The sequence below is a fragment of the Papaver somniferum genome, chromosome 3 (assembly GCF_003573695.1).
Source record: "Papaver somniferum cultivar HN1 chromosome 3, ASM357369v1, whole genome shotgun sequence".
NCBI lineage: Eukaryota > Viridiplantae > Streptophyta > Magnoliopsida > Ranunculales > Papaveraceae > Papaver > Papaver somniferum.
Genome location: NC_039360.1, coordinates 4,111,639 through 4,134,359, shown reverse-complemented (window position 1 = coordinate 4,134,359; position 22,721 = coordinate 4,111,639). Strand labels below are relative to the sequence as shown.

Below are 22,721 nucleotides of genomic sequence, written 5' to 3'. Positions count from 1 at the left end.
ACAGACACGAGAAGTTTTGTTCACGAGGAAACCGCAAATGCAGAAAAACCCCGGGACCTAGTTCAGATTTGAACACCACACTATATAAAGAAGTTATAGACACTAGCCTACTCCAAGTTAACTTCGGACTGGAATGTAGTTGAGCCCTAATAAATCTCACACTGATCAAGGTGCAGTTGCGTTCCTTACGCCTCAAGAACCACGCCGGATTCTGCGCACTTGATTCCCTTAGCTGATCTCACCCACAACTAAGAGTTGCTACGACCCAAAGTCGAAGACTTTATGAACAAACCTGTATCACACAGAAAAGTCTATTGAATAGATAAATATGTCTCCCACAGATAAACCTACGAGTTTTGTTCCTTGTTTTGATAAATCAAGGTGAACAAGAACCAATTGATATACCAGACTTATATTCCCGAAGAACAACCTAGAAATATCAATCACCTCACAATAATCTTAATCGATTAACGAAACAAGATATTGTGGAATCACAAACGATGAGACGAAGGTGTTTGTGACCACTTTTCAATCTTTCCTATCGGAGAATAAATCTCGAGCAAATATTAAAGAAAATAGTACTCAATCACGATAGAAAACAGCAAGATCAACTACAGAGAAAATAGTTGGGTATGGCTTCACAATCCCAATGAAGTATTCAAGTCGTTAACCTACAGGGTTTCGTGAAAAACCTAAATTTAAAGGAGAATCGACTCTAGCTTATGCAACTAGTATCACCCAAGAGGTGTGGGGATTAGGTTTCCCAGTTGATAGAGTTCTCATTTGTATAGATTTCAAATCAGGGTTTGCAATTTAGGTTACCTTGGTAACAAAGCATTCAATATTTACCGTTAGATGAAAACCTGATTAGATTCAAGCTAATATCTTTCAACCGTTAGATCGAACTTAGCTTGTTATACACAAATAAAATGTAACTTCATTTAGGTTTGAGTAACCGTACCTAAACGTGTACACTTAGTCGGTTCAACAATAGTTAACCAATGGTTACCCATATGAATACTTTCATATCAACCTTATTCATCTTCACCATAACTAGTTCAAATGACTCAAATGAAACTAGTTAGAGTGTTATTCAATTTCTTAGATCTCATAAAAGTATACAAAACACAATTGAAGCAAAATCGATTTTGATTCACTCGAATCAATTCGTGAACATCATAGCCACAGTTTGCAAAAGATTGCATTCCTTATTATATAAATGTTTTAGTTCATGAACAAACCGATTTTAGAAAGTAACCCACTTAAGTATGCAAAACGGGTACGCATACCTAAGTAGCCGGACCGAGTTTTGTTATGCCAGTACGCATACGGATACACATACCAATTCACATTCCAAACTCCAGCAGAAATTCCTGGAACCCAAACTTCCGCCAGTACGTGCATGGGTACACATACCTAGATTCCGGACTTCCAACAACCAACTAGTATGTGTACGGGTACGCATATTAGGTTCCCGATTTTGGATTTTTACACAAATGTGAATACATACTATGTTTATATCCAAACATGGTTACTTGTTCTAAACTCTCATTTCAGTCATTGAAACTTTCTTAGAGGGTGACAATAGTTGTTATCCACAAGCTATTAGCATCAAAGCGATTTTCAAGTTATTAAAATAATCAACATGACTTTCGTCAAGAGTAAAGATGAACTTGGTTAAAGTGAAAGCTTACCAACACATATTTCGAGAAATAGATAAGTGAGTTAAACTCAACTCGAAATAGCAAATGTGTATAATTGAAGTCTATATAGCAATACGACTTTTGTCTCAAAATAGGAGATAAAATAAATAGACTTTTGAGTGATAGATAAGTTCAAGTCTCCACATACCTTTTTTGATGAAATTCCACAAGTTTCCTTGAGTAGTTCTTAGTCTTCATTCGATGAACGCTGTGGAGTCTCAAGCTCAGCTACACTTATTATTCTAATCCAAGACTTAGCTATAAGTAGACTAGAAATCAAGACTTATAGTTTTTGAAACTAAACTTGACAAACAAGCTTGAGATAGCAACGCTTGCGAGTTCAACCGAGCAGTGCTCTAACAATCTCCTCCTTTGTCAATTTTAGTGACAAAACTATCAATACATATGAAATAAAAAATAAATAAACTTTGTAGATTCTCATCCAAATGCTTAATCTCCTTGGTTCTTAAACATTACTCGAAATCTTCGTCACTTCCAAGTTCTCCGATGATTCCAAATGTGTTCACTTCCGCATCATTGTTGTTGAAGATCCGTATCTATAACAATGAGAAAACAGTAGCTCTGAATAGTTGGTATACAGTGTCATAGTATTATTACACAGCATCAAAGTTCAATTGTATCACAACTTCGACAACAATACTATGGTGATATGTATCACTCCACCTTACATAATGATCCGTAAACCATATGTATATTTGTAGTGTGAACTACACATTAATTATCCCCCTTTTTGTCAATAAAATTGGCAAAGGTACGAAAATTAGTGGGATCCAAATGAAATTTCCATAGAGACACTTCATGACCAAAAGAGAAGCACATATCAACTTTCTTAGATGCAATCATATAGACGAAACTAAATGCATTCATCAAGGACTTTATAAAGATACAAGATAACCCCTATAATATTCCACAGCCGAACTCCCCACAAATATTTGGCAATTAAGCAAAAGTTCAATTAAGAACTTTCCCCATAAAATGTCATTCCAACAGGAACAACAAGAGAGACCTTGCTTTTACAAGAAAAGAAGGATTTCTTTGGACATTAAAAAATCTCATGAAACATGAATTTTGTATCCAAAATACTAAATTAAAGTAACCAAAAGAGAACCCATGATTAATTTAATCGGAAATGCTCACATAAGAAAACTTACGGAGCCGCACAGTATTTACACAAAGATGTGGATCAGGGAAAGACCAATACTGCGGAATATTCAAAGATTCATTCTATTTTTCATCACTGTTTGCATAGAGACATACAATAGACTTAATCTTTGTAAACAAAAGTTCATCCTATCTTCCATCAATATTTGCATAAAGACATAATAGGCTTAACTTTTGTTTTTCAAAAGTTCATTCAATCTTTTATCAATATTTGCATAAAGACATATGAAAGACTTAACTTTTGACCATGTATGGGACAATCATAGTTCACGGACGCAAACACACATATCCCATAACAAGTTGCAATATATAAAATCATAAAGATGAATACTGCAAAATCATCTTCCAAATAAACTTTAGAATTTCAATAAATAAATCTCAAAACATTGCAAGATGAAAATCGTTGGAAATACATATATGTACTCACAATAATTGTTATTCCAAACCCTAGTTATCCTTCTTAAAAAACAAGAATAAATTCTCATAAGAAGTTTCCTAGACATTAAGAAACAATTCTAGAAACAAAAACTGATCACAAGCTAAATCAAAGCTCACGTTTAGAAGCTTCATGTGTTTCAAGGCCTTTAAGATTGTGATTAACAGCATCAACTGCTTCTTCGGAGAAAATATCCTCATTGAGAAGATCCTTTACATGTTTTTTCATGAGAACAAGGTCAGAGTTAACCTTTTTCAACTCAGTTTGTAACACATCAAGACTCTTCATAGTATCAACGAGTTGCAGTTTTTCTTTCTCAAAGTATTTAAGAAAATCATGAACCACTTCAGCAGAAACCATATCCTCATTCTCAACATCCTGATGTGTATAGGAATAATAGTATGAGGCATTAGGATCATCATCTTCTACTAGGGTTCTTTTATTCCTCCCTTTGGACTCAAAACCAATACCCTTATCAAGAAATCCTCTTGCAAAATCACCAGTGTGAGAAGAAGAAGACATTTTTGCCAAAACACAAGATAACCTAGAGCATGCGTACGTGACTCAATAAGGTTGGTATTTAAATGGTTTCTTAGGGAAGGTAGCTTTAAGGGTTTCCAAGGATAGTCCGTGACAAGTAAGTCATGGGTACCCCCACGAACAAAATCCGAACCAAAAAAAAAAACAAAGAAAAAACAAATCGTACCCTTTTTACAAGGTAAGACAAAACGTTTAAACCTTTTGCTATGTGAAGATTTTCTTTCACAAACTACCGGCTCAATAAATTTTATATCTCTATGGAGAAACAATTTAGAGCGCAAGAATAGTAGGCAACTTAGTTTCAATGAAACTTTCTTCGAAATTAACAAGAAAACAAAGAAAACCTTGAGACACAACCAATACTTAGGCGAAGCTGTCTGCCGACAATAGTTTAGTTATGGACGATAAGAAATTATCTCAAGTAAACAGAAAGCATTTTTGCCAAAATTATACCTGATTATTAACACATCTTAGTCAATAGGATTTTTTATGAGTAACCACTCAACCCTTGATTAATAGTACAAGTATGAGCCCTAAGCTCATTAAATGAACGGTGTTCATGGTTGAGTTTTTTTTTCCTTTCAATTCTAGGAAAGTAACATTTTTTATGTGAAAAGTTATCATAGAACTTACTGTCATCAAAATACGAGACATAGTTTGAGTTCTTACCGAATGAATTTTGACCAGAGGGAATTGACAACATGTTGATGATCTATTTATATCCTTCAATTATCACGTTTAGGTTGTTTTTCATATTATCATTTTTGCTTCCTTGTCCTGATACTTTATTCACATCAAAAACACCATCATCTCCCTTTTTGGCAGAAGAGAATTCTTGAGCTCTTCTTGGACGATTTCTGTTAAGGAGCCTGTTATGCTTTTGAGCATTTGAGGAACACATCGAACTGACTTTCCTGGTAGAATACACAAGGTGAGTACTAAAACCAATTGGACATACGAATGTCAGTTACACCTTTAAGAATTAAATCTAAGGTGTGTTGAAGTCGAACAATGGAACTGTTATTCGACCTAGGGTTTCTCTTTTTCTTAACATGCCCTTTTGAATCACAAAAGAGACAGACTTTCTGATCACAAGATTGATTAGAGAAAACAGACTTAACATTATCGTTTGGAGATTTCTTCCTTCCATGTGATGTGGAACTTCCTTGATTAGAGGAGGCTATGAGCACATATTTTCCAATAGGAAGGAACTCTGATTTTACTTGTGGAACTGAAATTCTTTCAGTTGAGACATATGCGGATAGTATAGTGGTATCTTTGGAACATCCTTGAATAGAGAGTTTACTCAAGAGATCTTCGATTTTCAAATCATCCTTTTTGAGGTTCTCCTCGAATAAGATAGGTGATGACCGAACTTCGACGTTTTCCTTGCAAGGAGCTTTTTTTTAGAGCTACAATATCTCACTATACCAACAAGAACATTGAAATTTTTTTTCAACCGATTGATTATATAAGCCTGGATTATAACAAGATTTAAAATCAGTTTACTCTCTTCGGCTGCTTCTCTTTCATCAACAGAGTCAGACTCGTTCGAAGGGTAATCAGGGTAACACATGTTAGTGCAAGTCTATTTCATTAGAACACTAGGTTCGTCTATATTTGAGATTGACGGATCTTTCTCTTTAACAGACTTTATAGAAATATAGCTTTTTTCTGGTGATGCATTTATCAGAGATAGCACTTCTGTCCATAGAGTCAGATCGCTACAAACACAGACCTATGAGGTCTTTAGCGTGTTTGCCTGCTCTTATACCAATTGAAAAAGCGGGGGTCTAACAACCTCGCCCAATATTTCACTTAGCAATCTGTATGCACTAACTCTAATATACTTTCAAGAGAATTAACTAGACAATCAGACTCAATCTTAAGAAAAAGAATATCAAGAGTTATATCTGAATTTCTCAATTCAATCCGCAATCAAACAAATAGGAGCCTGATTCAATACTAGAGAAATAACTTGAACAGTACCAAATACCAATGTTCAAGGATCAATCAATTTCAATCAACAACCAAAGGTTGGATTTACCAATTGATGGATTCAACGCACAACCTGTGATATTTCAATTATATAACAAAATGCAATGCGGAAAAGAAATAACACAAACACCATAAGTTTTGTTAACGAGGAAACCGCAAATGCAGAAAAACCCCGGGACTTAGTCCAGATTTGAACACCACATTGTATTAAGCCGCTACAGAGACTAGCTTACTCCAAGTTAACTTCGGAATGGAATGTAGTTGAGACCTAATCAATCTCACTGATCAAGGTACGTTGCTTTCCTTACGCCTCAAACTAACCACGCCGGATTCTGCGCACTTGATTCCCTTAGCTGATCTCACCCACAAATAAGATTTTCTACGACCCAAAGTTGAAGACTTGATAAAAAATCTGTATCACATAGAAAAGTCTATTGAATAGATAAATCTGTCTCCCACGGATAAACCTACGAGTTTTATTCTTCTTTTGATAAATCAAGGTGAACAGGAACCAATTGATATACCAGACTTGTATTCCCGAAGAACAGCCTACAAATATCGATCACCTCAACGAAAAAAGATTTTTTAGAGCACTGCTCGGTCGAACTCACAAGCGTTGCTATCTCAAGATTGTTTGTCAAGTTTAGTTGCCAAAACTATAAGTTTTGATTTCTAGTATACTAATATCTTAGTCTCGGACTAGGATAGAAAGTGTAGTTAAGCTCATCTACGTTGTTCATCATGCAAAGATGAAGAACTACTCAAGGAACTGGTGCAACTTCATCAACAAAAAGGTATCTGGAGACTTGAAATTATCTATCGCCCAAAAGTCTACCTTATCTTGTATCTTGAGACAAAAGTCGTATTGCTATAAAGACTATCATTATACACATGTACTATTTCGAGTTGAGTTTATCTCGCTTATCTATTTCTCGAAATATGTGTTGGTAAGCTTTCGCTTTGGCCAAGTTAATCTTTACTAGTGACGTAAGTCATATTAGTTTCAATCACTTGAAAATCGCTTTGACGAAAAATAGTTTGTGAACAACAACTATATAACGTTCTCTAAGAATGTTTCAATGATTGAAATGAGAGTTAGAATACATCACCATGGTTGGATATAAATATTGTGAGATAACTCATATGTGTGTAAGTCCAATATCCTTGAACTAAAGTATGCGTACTTTGCTGCTCAAGATAACCGGATCTAAAGTCCGCGTACCAGTACGCGTACTGTCGGAAGTTCACATCCCGTGAATTTCTGCTGGAGTTTGTGAACTGAAAACAAACTTATTCCGGGTACTTAAGTTCGCGTACCAGTATGCGTACTTAAGTAAGTTATTTTCTAAAAACAGTTTAATTTGTGAACTAAAACATTTATATTTTAAGGAATGCAATCTTTGCAAACCGTGGCTATAATGTTCATGAATCGATTCGAGTGAATCATAATTATTTTTGTTTCGATTGTGTCTTGTATATTTCTATGAGATATAAGCAGTTGAAAAATTCTCTAACTAGTTCATTTGAGTCATTTGAACTAGTTGTGGTAAAGAAGAATAAGGTTGATATGAAAGTGCTCATATGGCTAACCTATGGTTAACTACCGTTGAACCAACGACTTGTACACGTTTAGGTATGGTTACTCAAACCTAAATGAAGTTACATTTCATGTGTGTATAACAAGCTAAGATTCTATCTAACGGTTGAAAGATATTAGCTTGAATCTAATTAGGTTTTCATCTAACGGTGAATATTGAATGCTTTGTTACCAAGATAGCATTGATTGCAAACTCTGATTTGAAGAATATACAAAGGAGAACTCTAGAAACTGGGAAACCTAATGTCCACACCTCCTGTGTGATACTAGTTGTATAATCTAGAGTCGATTATCCTTTAACCTTAGGTTTCTATCGAGACCTTGTAGGTTAACGACTTGAAGACTTCATTGGGATTGTGAAGCCAGACCCAAGTATTTTCTTTGTAGTTGCGCGATCTTATCTTGCTGTTGCTATCGTATTTGAGTACAATCGTAAGATTGGCTTGAGATTAATTTCTCTGATAGGCAAGATAGAAAAGTAGTCACAAACATCTTCATCTCATCGTTTGTGATTCCACAATATCTAGTTTCGCCATCATACGATTAAGATTATTGCGAGGTGAATGATAATTCTAGGCTGTTCTTCGGGAATATAAGTTCGGGTTGTCGATTGGTTCCTTTTCACCTTGATTTATCAAAAGACGGAACAAAATTCGTAGGTATTTCTGTATGAGACAGATTTATCTATTCCTGTAGACTTTTCTGTGTGATACATATTTGTTTATTAAAGTCTTCGACTTTGGGTCGTAGCAACTCTTAGTTGTGGGTGAGATCATCTTAGGGAATCAAGTGTGTAGTATCCAGCTGGTATCAGAGACGTAAGGAGCGCAACTGTACCTTGGATCAGTGTGAGATTGATTGGGGTTCAACTATAGTCCAGACCGAAGTTAGTTTGTAGTAGGCTAGTGTTTGTAGTTGCTTAATGCAGTGTGTGTTCAATCTGGACTAGGTCCCGGGGTTTTTCTGCATTTTTGGTTTCCTCGTTAACAAAACTTCTGGTGTCTGTGTTATTTCTTTTCCGCATTATATTTTTTTATATAATTGAAATAGTGAAAAATACTAGAATCCCCCTACTATATGGGTTCAACATATAGAATCCCCACAAAATGGATCCTTCACTATCAACTCCATTCTTTCACATTTTGATATTTCTAGGCCCAAAACTTTTATTTTCAGGGCTTGATAATAAAGTGACATTTTCGCAATGTCAATTTTATCCTTTCAATATAAACAAAAGAAAAATCATAAGATCCATTCATTTCTTCATTTTCTTTCTCTCTCTCTCTCGGTTGCAGAGAAAAACTTTTTGGGTTTTCTCAGATTCATTTTTATCTTCTTCTTTTAGATCTTCTACTGCAACAATGGTGAAGAAGTTTTAGATAAGAAGAGCAGAGACGATCAATTTTTTTTCTAGGTTGATTAAATTTAGGTTTGAAAATCGATTAATCCAATGATTCTTATGTCTTTCATCGGATGATTTTGCTGCTGCTGCTATTGTAACAATTTGTTCCTGGTTTATTCTCTGAAATAAGAAAGATCTAAAGGTTTGAACGAGTATTAAAATTGACAGCGGCGTTATAGAACATAGATCCACCACCAGGAGAAGGAGGAGCATTAGTTGCAGTTGAAAATAATCCCAGAAACAGATTGCAATTAACGGATCTGCAGATTCAACATCAACTCATCACCGATTTAAGTATAAAGATAAGTATCATCTTCTCTTTGTAATGATGCTTCAATTAAGAGATTTTATCCATATGATTTAAAAAGAAAAACAGAAAAGCATTTTAGGGTTTTCAAACATCAATTTTTGAAGAATCATGAAAGAAAATTCCAGATCCGTTCTTCATCTAAATCGTCCTAACTCTCACTCTCAATTTCTAGCCGAGGTCCAAAATTGATTTTAAATTCGGTATCATCGAGTCATCATCTATATTACCCATGGTTTGATTTCAGTTTCATCCATTATTAAATTCGATTTCATCTATTCATGATAGATTTCATGGATGTTTTAAGTTGTTTAAATAGTAACAACATAAGCAATTTGGTATCATGACACAGAACTATGTATTATCAAAAATTATGACTTCATTTTCATTAGAAGTTTCATGTGTTGGCATTAATCTTTACTGAAAATGGTTTTTGTTGGCTACTAGCCATAATATTTGTATGCTTACCTGTGAAACTTATAAAACTGTGATTCGTTTGACCAATGTATAGGTAACTTTTCCCAGTTTTAGTAGGAGGTGGTGGTGGTGGTAGATGTGCATGTTTTAGAAGAGTATTATGGAGCCTATGGTGGTGATGGTGGTTGTATCGGAGCTGGAAATAGTGTAACTGGTGGAGGAACATGTATCAGATGGGTGTGACAGGTTATAACATTATGATTTGAATCTGCTGTATCGGATGGGTGTCATATAACATGGAATTTAGATCTAACTCATTCATAATAGCTTATATCGTACTTATTGCAGATTACTTGGTGGACATTGAAAAGGCAGTAGATATTTTGGAACAAGTTTTACCTTCTGTTGGGGCGTCAAGTTCATACTCTGCTTTACATTTTGGAGATTGTTGGTACTAGATGTTTTTTTATGGTTGATGTTTATGGTCTTCTTTTCAGTTTTTTTACGGATTATGATTTTCAGTTATTTTTCACAACATTGTCCCTTGGTGTCACCTGCATCTTCCCTGATGATACATTATTTGCTAGATTTAAAGAGGCATTCGAGGGATACAAAGTTGTAGACTACATATATCCAACAGGTCATCTTTCAAGTTACATTTCAGCGAATTATCAATTTATTTGTCTTGTTGGCTTATGTTTTTCAACCATTATAAAGGATACTCGCATGTTTATGTTTATTTTAATACATTGCAGTGGTTTCTGTGTCTACTTAAGTAGCGGTTATTCCTAACATGAAGTCTAATTCAATGATAAACCTATACTTTGATGAATCATCATTGTCCTACTGATTTTTTGTGTAGCAGTCGATCACACATTCCTTTTGTATGTATATACCATCTGACTAAACATATCACTTAAGTATTATGCATGTATAACACTTGATTACACCGGTCAGATGTACGTGTAACTCCTAGTTACATCATTAACATGCATGTGTAACTCCTAGTGCTGGTGATAATACGTTTCAGATAAGCTTTTGGTTATTCACCGTGACACAAAATTTTCTTTGAATATTGAACCTTTTTAATTGTCTAAGGATGAAAATGTGTTGATTAGAAAATGAAAATTACTATGTCCATATGTCTTTGTATTTGATAGGAAGTAAAACTTGTTTGTTCTTTGAATATGCTAGTCAGATGCATGTGTAACTAATGATTACTTAAGTATGCAAACTGGTACGCATACCTAAGTAGCCGGACCGAGTTTGGGTACGCCAGTGCGCGTACGTGTATGCATACCAATTCACATTCCAAACTCCAGTAGAAATTCACGGAACCAAAACTTCTGGCAGTACGCGTACGCATACCTAGATTTCGTACTTCCAACAACCAACCAGTACGGGTACGCATACTTAGGTTCCCGATTTTGGATTTTTACACAAATGTGAATACACACTATGTTTATATCCACACATGGTTACTTGTTCAAAACTCTCATTTCAATCATTGAAACTTTCTTAAAGGATGACAATAGTTGTTATCCACAAACTATTAACATCAAAGCGATTTTCAAGTTATTGAAATAATCAATATGACTTTCGTAAAGAGTAAAGATGAACTTGGTTAAAGCGAAAGCTTACAAACACATATTTCGAGAAATAGATAAGTGAGTTAAACTCAGCTCTAAATAGCAAATGTATATAATTGAAGTCTATATAGCAATACGACTTTTATCTCAAAATAGGAGATAAAATAGATAGACTTTTGAGTGATAAATAATCTCAAGTCTCCAGATACCTTTTGTTGGTGAAGTTCCACAAGTTCCCTTAAGTAGTTCTCCGTCTTCAATCGATAACATCGTGGAGTCTAAAGCTCAACTACACTTACTATCCTAAGTAGACTAGAAATCAAGACTTATAGTTTTGGCAACTAAACTTGACAGACAAGCTTGAGATACCAACGCTTGCGAGTTCGACCGAGCAGTGCTCTAACAGACATGATCTTGTTCGTGACACCATTGCAGACATGTGTTTTCGGGCTGGGGTTCCGGCAAGGAAGGAAGTTGCGGTAGGCTTCATGTCTAATGAGGAGAGTAGTTTACGACCGGCTGATGTTCTTCTTTATAATTGGGATAATGGTCGTGATGTGTGTCTGAATGTTACTGGGTTTCACCTTTCACCGGGAAGGAGTTCATGCTTTTCATCCTGCTTTAGCATTGAGCAATGCGATTTCTCGTAAAAATAAGAAATATTTGGATAAATATTGGGCTCAAGGTTATGGTTTTGGCGTCTTGGCTTTTACGACACTTGGTGATTTGGGGAATGATCTGGTTGATTTGTTAAGGAGATTACATAATCACCTGTCTAGGTTCGTCATTAATGCTAAGATACGTATTTTCGTTTCCATTGATTAGGCATTGTTATTCAGAAAGGGGCGGGAACCCAGCCTTTTACTAGGATTCCTTCCGGTTTCTTATCAAAAAAATTCATTAATTTGTATTTTTTACATTTTCTAAAATTCTGGAGGATTTTAATTAATTTGGGATAAATATAAAAGTAATTGATTACAATATAAATAAAATTAACAATAATGAAATAATGATCAAATCTTTCATGAATAATGCAAGGATTTAACAAAAAAGAGAATAAATTATCTTCACATTTAATTCATTTTCATTTTCCAAACCAAAATGAATCATTTATGGCGTGTCCGAAAGTGTCCAGTTAGTGTCCACAAAATATCCATTATCTTTTTTTACCGGCCAGACACATGATGTGGCGTGTCCATCGCGTATCGGAAAGTATCGTATCCGATCGAGTGTCCAACACGGTTATGTCATCTTTTTTGTCATGTCTGTGCAACATAGATCCATTTTTATATAACCATAGTTCACCAATTATCCCTCTTTTTTAACAAACACATTGTTCAACCATATTGGCACTTGGTAGCACGAACACGCCCAAAATGGTCACCGTTTGATGCTTAGAAGCGTGTGTCTCTGTGTCAGATCATCAGTGACATCATATGCATATATCATATGCCACTTTAATCTAAATGAATGTTATTAATGCCCAAACTTTTTGTATATGTGTTATTTTATCTAACTCCTTTAAAATTCTAAGCTCCTTAGGTTCCACGTTGAACGGTGACCGTCACCCTCTCACAGAATTGCTTTGTTTCACTTTTCCTCAAAAAAGAGAAAAAAGAGGAATTCCACACAAATTTCCGGCACAAAACATAAAACCCAAAAAAAAACACACAAAACCGTTTTTTGTATCAATTTCGCCCACAAAACATAAAACCAAAAAAAAACACATGCCAAACCCTAACAAATAATGATATCTTCCAATCCATAGAACAATACTGCAATCCAGAAACCAAAAACATCTCCAACTCTTTTCGTCCCAAATAATTTTCCCCTCTCACAGAAAAACTCTAAAAAACAAAATCTTTTATGTGACTTCAGGATCCTTCTATTTTTTTCTCTTTTCAGAACCATAATCTTCTAACTAACTAACTTTTCTATTTTGTTTGTTGCATAGATTAATGTCGTTCTTAACTAATTTTTTGTGCATAATGCGTTTGATATATCCTAACTCTATTCATCATTCATATATTTCCTCCTCATGATTTTTCTTAACAACGATAATTAATATTGATTCGTAATCTCTTTTATCTATTGAATATAAAAAAAATCGGTGGTTGATTTGTGCAAGCATGTTTTGTATATCACGTAAGTTTTTTTCTTTTTTCTTTTAACCCTAACAGAAAGGGAGATATGGGCACAAAGAAGCAGCATCAACAACAAAGGGAGAACATTGAAACTTAGAGCAGTAGATAAGCCTAATAGGATCTTGAAAACCTGATTGGGTAACACAAATGCCGGGAGATAATAGAGTTCTTCTTCTTATATGCAAATATGATATGTTGTTCTTAAATCTCACAATTTAGAATTGCATTTATATGTTTAAATAAATAGGCTGGCACCATTGGACTATTGATTGAATTTATGAAAATAGAATTGGACCATTGATTGAATTTATGAAAATAGATAGACTGTTTCCATATGTTCTCCCAGTGAAAAGGTGATTAGAGAGGCTATTGATACATTAGAAATGACCCAATGTCGACATTTTTGTAACTCGAAGTTCAAGTGTAAAGCTGATTGTGAATGGAAGAACAAAAATGACAGGTGTGACATCAGGATTTTGATCAGTATGCAAAACAGTAATTTAGTGGGAGAATGGGCAACCAATTGTTTTCAAATGAACTATATTCAAACATTGTAGGTATTAGTTGCTACCTCAAATTAGCAAAGTAGTTGCGCAGGAGCAAGAAGCATTGCCAATCACTGTAATGGCCTTTCATTGGCTTGACTTATGTTTTTTTTTTTTAGAAATTGGTCCCAAGTTGTTGCCCACGAGTTCATTTCTGCTGCATTAAAGCTTGGGCATAATCTTTCGTCTTGATGTAATTACTTGGAAAATTTTCACTGGGTTTCGTAATCTAAACTTTATTCATGTTGTATAATGGTCTTTCATTTGCTTCATTGCTTGACTTATGTTTTTTTTCTTAGAGTTCTTAGAAAATGGTCCCAAGTTGTTGCCCACGACTTCATTTCTGCTGCATTAAAGCTTAGGCATAACCGTCTTTCGTCTTGGTGTAATTACTTGGAATTTTTTCACTGGATTTCGTAATGTTGTAGATTAATTTTGGTTTATGTTATTTGGTTGACTAAGAAAAAGTAGATGACCACTGCGGCACTGCCAAACCCAATTTTAGGCAAGCCAACAAACGAAAGAGGGAATCCTTTCAGTGGAACACCATCGTTGCTGCACTTGATGTTTATTATGTGTCCATTGTTTTGTTTAATTTATATTTCACCCAGTTTGAAGACCTAGACCTCAGAACATACACCTTACATGTTATTTGTATTGCGCATAAATTGTTTTTAAATTTTAGTTTATTTTTGGTTTTTCAAAAACGATCACCAACTCCCAGGTGTTTCAGAGGCTCGGTGAGCATCCTTGCCGAATGCGAGACCTCATCATTGAAAATCTCAGGTATAGACACCTTCCCACTAAGATTTTTTATTTGTCAGGACGCCACGCCTTTAATTTCTTATATCCAATTTAGACTTGCAGTATAGACTGGTGCAGAAGCATTAAGCTTTGGTTACTCCACTGAAAATTCCAGGGGCTTCTAAGACTTGGATTGAGGTGTCTATTTTTTTGTATTGGAAGGGAACTTTTTAAAATAAATAACTAAACTGCGATTTTTTTAGCAGTAGCAGTGTTGACACTAAAAATGCAGTTTCTCCGCTATGCACATTCCACCCTCAATCTTAACTATGTTTAGAGGAAGAGTTTTAAATTCACTATTAATAATTTTGGCATCATAAATTATTTCTTATAAGCTGAATTCATCATTAACATACTCACCTTGCTATGAGAACGTACTAATACGTATTCCAATATGCCTGTTATTGAGTTGATTCATATATTTTATGGCAATGCAGGAAACTTGCATTTCCTACCTTGAAGGAGATGGGGTTTTGTGATCTACTGTCAGGTAGCCTACATTTCTCACCTTAACATGGGTTACAGGATTATTCTGGATATAATAATCTCTAAAGATTTTAATAGATATATCTACAGGTAACTAATTTATGTATTTCGGTATTGAATCTTTATATACATTTGGCTAAAGTATGACTATAACGGTTGAAAATCGTCCGTTGTTGGCATTGAATCCATCGATGCTAATATCTCAACCATTATCCAATGGGTAATCCATAAATTTCAATATAGCTTCTGGTCAAATTCCCTTATTGTGTTTCTTAACTATGATATGCCTGTTATTAGAGTTTCACAAACAAAGGGTGATGGAGAAGGGAACGGGAAACTAAATGCATCACTGCAACCGGGTCTGTTCTAATACACATCGTCATGGAGAAGGGATAGCGACATACCCCGGAAAAAGCCACTACTGATAAAGTCTTATTGCTATATCTGCTAATAATCTCTAATTAGCTGTATGTTATTCTGGAGAGCTCTAACTCTATAAAGCTACATTTAAGACTTGCTGACTTTACTCCTATTAATCCTAAGTACTAATATAGCATATACAGTCAACTTTGAGATCATAATTAGAATCTGCATTAACACCATTTTATGCAATTTGTGGTTGTTGAACTTTGGTGGCATCTGCATCATTCTATCAAGTTGACCACAACTGCATTGCTTAGCCCAGTTGCTTATTTGATCAGTATGAGTACCGTCATCAATCTTTTCTACCGCCTCCTCTTTCTATTCTTCTATGTTCCCATTGTAAAACTAAGTAGTGATAGGGAAGAGTTGTATTCAGAAAGTCTTTGAGACCTTATTAAGGTACAATGGTTGCTCTTAAGCTTAGTGAATTATTCTTTAGAATCATAACTATATGACTCCAGGCTCCATTATACGATTCATAGCTTGGAGATTTCCCAATTTATATGTGTGCTGACTCCATTATAGGATTTTAAAGAAATTAGATTGTCAACGTGGGTTAACAGATGTCTTTTCATTACTGCATATAGGCATTTCTATTTCTTTATAGTTATTGCTATTGTTACAGGCTACCGGTAGAAAGCACCAAGGTTTGGCTGTTTTACAACTGAACATTAGGATTTTTAAAATGCATCTATATTTTATGACCCATTATACTATTTGGGTAATGCATCTATATTTATGATTCATTATACTTTTTTTGGTAATGCATCACTAAGATTTTATATCATGAGTGTTCACTTTTTTTTTAGGGCGTAGCTGAGCCACACCAAATCAAAACTGCATTAGCATAGAGCAAAGCGTAACCAAGACACACCAAATTAAATCGGGAGTCGGGACGCGGCGAGGCGAAGCCGAGCTTTACCAAATCAAAAATATGGTTATAAGAATGGGCGAGGCGTAGCCGAGCCACACCATATAGGGACCGGGCTAGGCGAGGCGAAGCCGAGCTTTACCAAATCAAAAATATGGTAAAAAAAAAAGAACTATGACATTCTATTTGCATTTGTAACTTTTGGATTGAATTGGCGAAGCAAGTTTACGTAGCTCCAGTTTACAGGTGGTCCAAAACCAAACTTAGCAGATATTTCTATGGTGGAGCACATCCGCAAATGTAATTAGTATTCAATAATAGAAGGATAGCTTCAATGCATGGACTACCGTATGTGGTTGAAGCCATAAAGCCATAAAATATTTTCGGGAATTTTGATTAAAGTTGAGTGCATAAATATACACCGTTTGGGTTTAATGATGTGCTCAAGTGTTTGAGGATCAAAACGAAATAGAAGAAGTGATTTTTTTTTATCATGTTCATTCAGTTCCAAAGATTCTTTTTACCTATACATATTATGCGCAGTCAATGATTCATCCAAAAATTAATGAGAGGCTAATTCTTCATCGAAGCAAATACACCGGGAATTGTCTGAGTATTCGTAATTCTGAAATAATTCGCTAAAATTTGACCAAAAGTAGAAAAAATTAATTACACCATAGAGAAGGTATACAAAATGCTCAACTAAAAATTAATCAAGGTTTATTCATTCAGACTGATGTACTCTATGATTCCGTTTTTGATCGTCACCTACTCATTTGTATACGTAGTACACCAAATCAAAAATCCATGTCGAAGGGGTGGGAGAAGCCTAGCGACACCAACTCAAAAATGCACGATCAGGCGAGGCAAAGTCATATCACACCGAATCAAAAATCTAAATGCCTATATAATGTGTTGAATAGAATCTTCTAGAGTAGCAAAATCGTAAACGAAATTTGACTTACATTTCATAAAATTGATTTCTCACGGGGTTACATGCACAGTCATATAACATGAATTTTCAAATGTCTAATTTCTTACAAACCTGTGAGCGATATTCATATGTTTTTCTCGAATCGGGGCGAGGCGAAGCCGAGCCACACCAAATCAAATTGGGATGGGGCGAGGCGAAACCGAGCAGGGGCGGAGCCAAGGGTTGACTAACCCTGGCTCTAGCCCCCCAAAATCAATAAAACCATTAAAAAAACCTTTAGTTTTATCATATATTTTGCATTTAGTCCTCCTGTTTTTTATATTTAGCCCGCTAATGTCCACATTTTATACAAAATTTTTATTTTATTCCCCCCCCCCCAATTTTATTATCTGGCTCCGCCACTGAAGCCAAGCCACACCAAATCAAATCGCGACGGGGCGAGACGAAGCCGAGCCACACCAAATCAAATCGGGACTGAGCGAGGCGAAGCCGAGCTTTACCACATAAAAAAATGGTTGAAAGAAAAAGATGCCTAATAAATTAGTTGTTTAGGAAATAATAGAACAAAAATGTGTGTGGATGTAGCTTTTTGACTTTAACAAATAATTTCAATCGCATGATGGTGAATGGTGAATGATGAGTATAAAGGTTTAAGAAATAATAAAGTCGCTCATCAACTTTATTATGATTGGGATGTAGTTAGTTAGGTTCGGCTTATATTGATGCATCGGTGGATGTTGACAAAACAAATTAATATGAAGTTTTCAAATCTAGGGGTTATTGATTTTGAGAGATGAACTACTTTGGAATTTAGTTATTAGTCAACCCTAATAAGTTATGTTCTCCACATTATAATTTAGATGATTCACTCCCAAGTTCGATATGTTTTTCTCAAATCGAGGCGAGGCGAAGCCGAGCCACACCAAATCAAATCGGGACGGGGCGAGGAGAGGCGACGACGAAGCCGAGCTTTATCAAATCAAAAATATGATTAAAAGAAAAAGACGCCCGGGCCTAGCCCGGGCACAAAATCTAGTTGACATATATACTTATTATCATTTATAAATTTGTAATTTATCAACAACTTATCAGTCTTGTTGAGAAATAAAAAGATTCATGATACATATATTTTAGTAGAAAATATCATTGATTTTATAATGTGTCCACGTCTATTTTTTTTTAGAATTTATCCATGTGCACCTCGCGTCGAGTCCGCATTAGTGCAACTCATTGGCGGCAGCATACCAGAATAAATATATGAATTCACTATAACTATATAAATAGTGATAAAATCATTAGATGATGGTATTAGTGACCTTGAGCAATAGGATAAAAGGAGACACATATTTTTGGAAAAACAAAATAGCCGAGAAGAATAAAAGTCGAATAGCTAGTATTGTTGAATATATATACAGGATCGGAGGAAGGTTGTGATAGGAGTCAATCCAAGTAGAACTTTTTAAACAAAACCTACACTTCCCCCACTTCTTTCCTCCTGTACGTGGCATCGTCTAAATCCATAATTTCATAAGTTTTGATCCATAGAAAAATAAGGGGTCCCATTATTATTGGCTTTGATCAATACTAACTCAACACGTAGGAGAGTGTGGGGAATGGAAGAGAGTCATCTTTCCTTTTTAAAACCATAAAAACTAGTGATCAGACCTGTCAAGGCACATGTACCCAAATATATTTGTGCCACACTTTTCACTGACGCTAAAGTCACCCTGAGAGACGAACATAAATTGGATGGGAAAATCATAGGATTGTTATAAACCAAGTTTATTTACTAAGATGTCATTCGTATCTATGTTTAGGGTTTATATATCTTGAACACCAAATCTTCGATCTATATAAATAATTGTTTTAAACATTATATTCTATACACACATGAATAAGAAATCTTTATATTTTCTTCTCCTTATTTTCCGTCTCCTTCTCCTCCTTCTCCTTTTACAAGATGTTATCATGCACGCTCAGGAGAAACATAAAAGATTAACTATATTTAACTCTTTCTTTTGGTTATGAATTCCTTTTTTTTTGGTTTATTAAAAGAATTCTAACAAGTTTTTTTTTTATCGGCTTTATTATAGGTGTCTGTGGTGCATAAACCATATGGAAAGAGTGCGTATGTGATCTCGGATCCACATGGAAGTGACCTTAATGGATTGCACGAATCAAAATTACTGAACGCTGAACCAATTAAGTTTTTTTTGGTATTGAAACATGTTTTTCTTTTAATATAAAATAGCATCCTATGTGTATACCTCATGCACGGTGATAGTGGTGGATGCTTCCACCGTCAAAATCAAAGAAGCATTTTCGTTTACTTCTTTTATGGGTGTTTCCGTGTATCACGGATTTTGTATATCTTTGAAATCCCAACTTTAATTATTTGATTATAATCAATTTTAAAGTTTCTTATTTTATTTTTTTTGGGTGCAGTTAGAATCCATTTATTAATCCTATAGAAACGTGGATTATTTTTTGCGGGATATGGGTGATCAATTTATTTATTTATTTTTGAAAAATTTGATTTACCTTCGTTCTCTTATTTTGTTTTCTTTTTTCAATAAAGAAAGAAAAACAAAATACATTGATAAATGGTTACAGCTTTCTATTCCTCTAATGAAATTGTGGCGTTACTTTTTTCTCTAATTTTTTTCTTTACGGAAATCTATCGGAAGATGGTTTGCGGTTTCTATTCCTTTAATAAAACCGTAATCACCAAAAAAAAAAAAAAGAAATGGTGTTTTCATGATTGGCATATTTTCTAGATTTTTGCCAACATAACTTGGGTTTTATTTTATTTTTGTCCGCCCATTATGAAAGAACGCCGATGAACATTTAATCAAATCTTATTAAATACGGCTATCTCTTGAAAGAACCATTGATTTCTATTTTCTTTTGCAAGAAATCATCCATGACCAAAGATCGGTTGCTTGTATTAAACTAAAGCAATTTTACCCGTAAAAGGGTGGTATCGATATGATCTGGTCGACTCTAAGGTTTCAATTTTTATAACAGGAACCTTAATCAGCTAATTTGGAGCTTTGATATTTAAACAAATTGATTACAATCCAGACAATGACAATCAAAGTTTCTATTTCTCACAAGAAACTGCTGGCTTGGTTTCCCTCAACTCACCAAGTTTCAAGTAGTAATCAATTTCCCTTGTAGCTTTCAAAAGATTTCAAGTAATAGATTCATCAACATGCTGGTATAGCTTATCTTTGTAAAACGGATGTTTAGCTTATATTGGTTGGTTTGACATGGCTGTTTTATTCTCCGGTTTTACTACCGTAAGTATAACCTATCATTAAAATGCATGGTTAAATATATTTATTTATTTTTGTTTGTTGCGATGTCATCTTGACATAAATCTGTTATTTTCTATGCCAAGTCATCTTACGAGTGTTAATCACAGAAGATGCGATTTTATTTTCTATTTTAGAGGTTTTTCTAACAAAGAACCAACACCATGCACGCAAAAACACTCATGAATTGTTACATTTTTTTTTTTGTGTGATTATGGTAGACAATCCTTCATTAGAATATATTTTTTATGTCAAGCAATACTAGTAGATACTTGGAATTTAGTGATACTAGCAGGTACTTGGAATTTAGTGTTTGCTTCCATTCCATCATTAGGTATCACCTAGGGGCGCCATTTTTCTTATGCCTAAATCTCAGAATAGCTAGGTCATCCGGAAATTTACAGTTCCACTTTACAATTTTTCCTTGGGTCATATTTAATTTGTATAAAGATTCCAAACAATTTTTCCATTTTTCTTTATACAAATCAATGCAGCTGAAAGTTTATTCCACTATCGATTTTTGTTAACATGTTTATTTTGTTTTATTTGCATGTATTAATCTTTGGATTGGCAATTGGATTAAAAACATGGTTTAACAACTATGTAAGAGGTGTCGTAAGGTTTTTCCAAGCAGTAAGTTATATTTACTGAAGTAAGAATGATCAATTTTTCATTGATCAATTATTTTATATATATTTTTTAGATATCAGATTAGTTATTCAAAAGTCTAATGATCTGTATGGCTTTACAGTTTTTGTTTCTTTAATGAAAACTTTAATCACCAAGATTTGTGTTATCGCAATTTAATTATTTTTACGGTAATTAATCACGTGCATGGTTGAAAAACCTACTGCCAATTAAATTGGTATCTTCGTACATTGGATGAAGATCATGTGATTTTTGTATTCGGTTTCTATTTTTCTACAAGGAACCATCCGTACTTATAAAATGATTTTCCCATATGCGATGACTAAAACGATATTTTTTTCCCCTGTCGTTGAAACGGTTTTAGTATATCGTTTAAACCAAGTGGTATTAATTTTTTGTAAGAATTGCCATTCCCTAATTATGATGGTATTTTAGTCGATATAGTTTGACATTTTTTCGTCGATTCTAAAAGAATGACGCAGATCCCGTTCAACCACTAAGTGGATATTGTGTACAAAGAATAACAATGATGATTTTTTTTTTCTGTTTTTCTTAAAAAGAATCATATAAGTCAATTGATTTTATTTTTCCTATCGTTATTGTGATATTCACAATTGCAAACACCATGATTTTAAACTCTTACGAGTCGCGTCAAATATTATCAACTCGATTTGAGTCGAGTCCTGAATCGTTGTTTTGACCAAGTTAAGCTATGAAAAATTAAGAGGATATAAGGATTCGAACCTAGGACCTCAGACCGTTTTGACCAAGTTAAACTATGAAAAATTAAGAGATATAAGGATTCGAACCTAGGACGTCAGGCTTATGGGACTAACCATTCTACCATGTGCCAACTGGGCTGTTGGTGATTGTATTTAACGATATATACTACTTATAAAATCATAAGTTATGATTATTGTCAAATGTTTTCCATAAATCTATATTATTTGTAACCAAACTACGATTCAACAATAAATCATGAATCTACGATTCACGATTCAACATGTGATTCGATTCGTAGAAATAGAAAAACGATTCACGTTTCGATTCACGATTTAAAAACCTTGGCAAACACCAACGAAACGGGAGATTGTTGCATTACTGAGGGATATTAAGCAATATTTATATTTTCTTCCTAATATTAATCTCCCAAAATTGAGACCGTTCAACTAGGAATTGGAATACGGTAGGACATAAAATATCAATGGGTGCACCCGGCTTGTTAGCCATTATCATTAGTATTTGTAGTGACTATATTGATCTTGACTTTTATTTTATTTTGATAAAGAAAGTGTCCATAACTTAAATCTAAAGCATTATCTCGTTGGCCCTTAAGGTCACAAAACTATTGGAGATTTGTTTGCATATATTCAATGCT

The 22,721-nt window shown here is 34.5% G+C and overlaps 1 long non-coding RNA gene across 1 annotated transcript; it reads left to right on the top strand.

Annotated features, from left to right (window-relative positions):
- Positions 1 to 14,048: 14,048 nt before the first annotated feature.
- Positions 14,049 to 16,850, top strand: LOC113360871. Its single transcript, XR_003364837.1, has 3 exons — positions 14,049 to 14,646; positions 15,102 to 15,617; positions 16,383 to 16,850. It is a non-coding gene; the product is annotated as an uncharacterized LOC113360871 (long non-coding RNA).
- The last annotated feature ends 5,871 nt before the right edge of the window (positions 16,851 to 22,721 follow it).